The sequence below is a fragment of the Gymnoscopelus microlampas genome (assembly GCF_963454915.1).
Source record: "Gymnoscopelus microlampas genome assembly, chromosome: 12".
NCBI lineage: Eukaryota > Metazoa > Chordata > Actinopteri > Myctophiformes > Myctophidae > Gymnoscopelus > Gymnoscopelus microlampas.
The window spans coordinates 8,942,255-8,944,754 of record NC_139949.1 but is presented as its reverse complement, the minus strand read 5'-3'; positions in this window follow the sequence as shown (position 1 = coordinate 8,944,754).

Sequence of the window (2,500 nt, the reverse complement as noted above, 5' to 3'; positions counted from 1 at the left end):
CATACATAGTCCTTTGAATAACATTTCATTTAGTTTCAGTCATATTTTAGTCATCTGAAAAAGCTTTTGTTTTAGTCTAGTTTTTTTTTTCTTTTCGTAATGGCAGATTTTACACTGTGGTTGGATGTTGAAAATAGTCGATCTACAAGCTCACAACGCGTCGCAGTGTGACGCTTTGTGAGCTTGTAGATCTGCTACAACCAAGCATAAAATGACTTGTCTTTCAGTACTACTGGATCTCTTCTCCACTAGACTACAACCTTTTCACCTCAAGGACGCCCAAAACGATATATATTTGGCTGCGGACCCCCCCATCTCAAAAATATTTTGTGCCAGGGTTAAAAAAAAAAGCAGAACTACAAGTTCATAGCGCGGGACTCAGTGCCACGCTATGAACTTGTATATATATTTTTGAATAGCCAAAGTATAAAATAATGGTTAAAGTGGTTAATATTATTATTATTGTGATGCTACATTAACCAATTTTGCTGGGGGCCCACTGGTACCCCCCCCCCCGCCCCCCCGCCCCCCAAGGACCCGTGCGGGTCCCTGAACCCCACTTTGAGAAGCAATGCTCTAGCATTCAAAGCTTGTGGGAGACATGTCTAGCTTTGTCCGGCAGTTTCCTGATGAATATACCGTTCCTGTCGGGCAGAAACCTTGGATCTCCATATTTGAGCTTTAGATTAATTCCCACTTCGTCATACTACAGTGTCACACAAAAGTAGCAAAAAATAGCCACTCAACAAGCTCACAACGTGACGCGATGTGACCCGTTGTGAGCTTGCACATCCGCTATTTCTGCTAGTTTGTATTACTGAAAGTGAAAATTAAAGTGGTTAAGTGTGTCTGTGAGTTTTATGAATATTGAGCCAATGAAAAGTATTAACAAGAGCAAGAATGACTAAATAACAACTACATTGAAATCCATTGGAACACAATGAGTTATGTGTCTCCATTTCCTGAGAGGTACAGGTTTTGGACGTACAAGGTTTCCACGCGACAGTGACGATATCCATACGCACTTCCTGTGGCGAGTCAGAAGACCTACGTATGTAAAATGCACATGATACTGGGGTGCGGGTCAAAGGTCAAACCTCCAGCATATATGATGATCCTTATATAACACATAACAGGAAACCTGTGAGATAAATTACTCTGGATGCATTGTGCAGGCGCACGTGCGTGTGTGTGTGTGTGTGTGTGTGTGTGTGTGTGTGTGTGCGTGCGCGTGCGTGCGCACGTTCCTGACGTATAGCAGTCCTCCGACTGAGGTCGAGTTACAGTGTGAAAACCTTACCAGATGTCGCAATCCTGAAAACACACACACACACACACACAGAGAAGGAGAGAGAGAGAGAGAGAGAGAGAGAGAGAGAGAGAGAGAGAGAGAGAGAGAGAGAGAGAGAGAGAGAGAGAGAGAGAGAGAGAGAGAGAGAGTTGGAATAAAAAGGAAAACAATAACAGAATCAGATTACCAGTCTGGCAGTAGAGAGAATATTTGAAAGATCACTCTGACCTATTTAGCAGATAACCTCTCCTCCCACACACTCCTTTTTATTCCAACTCTCTCTCTCTCTCTCTCTCTCTCTCTCTCTCTCTCTCTCTCTCTCTCTCTCTCTCTCTCTCTCTCTCTCTCTCTCTCTCTCTCTCTCTCTCTCTCTCTCTCTCTCTCTCTCTCTCTCTCTCCACGTGTGAATATTTGACTGTATGGAGGAGGAGCAGAGGGCCTCAAATCATCTTCAACAACTACTGTTTGATTTGAGAGAAGACAGTAGAGAGAGAGGGGAGGGGATTGGAGGGGGGGAGGAGAGGAGAGTGGGGTAGTAGAGAGGAGAGGAGAGGAGGGGAGGGATGGGGATGAGAGGAGAGGAGAGGAGAGGAGAGGAGAGGAGAGGAGAGGAGAGGAGAGGAGAGGAGAGGAGAGGAGAGGAAAGTGGGTGTTCATATTGTCAGGTATTTATTAGGTTGGTTTTATGGTTCTGGAGGAGGAGAGATGGGTGCTGTCAAACACATTATACCTGAGGAGGACGAGGAAAGAAAGAAAGAAAGAAAGAAAGAAAGAAAGAAAGAAAGAAAGAAAGACATTTCAACATTGTAAAGGCAATAATTAAAACTAATTTATATTGTTCACCAAACTTTGTTATGGTGTGAACTCTGCGTAAGAGCGATTTTGTAAACCATATCTAATAGTTATAGTCATAGTAATAGTTATTAGTGCTTGGCGAGAACGGCGTGAAGGAAAGGCACTGTGTGTTAATGAGTCTCATTAGTGTTTATTAGTGTGTTGTCATTAGTGTGTGTTGTGAACAAACAGCAGTGTTTTCACCGAGTTGAACCCGTTCAACTCGGTGAGTCACGCTGACATGGAATCTAAAATGGCTGCTTTTCTCATTAGTGCACATATCGCCCCTGAGCCAGGTACGACGCACACACACACGTTGAAACACATGAAAACACGAGTCTGTAGCCATGTGGAAGTCCATATTGAGACTGATGT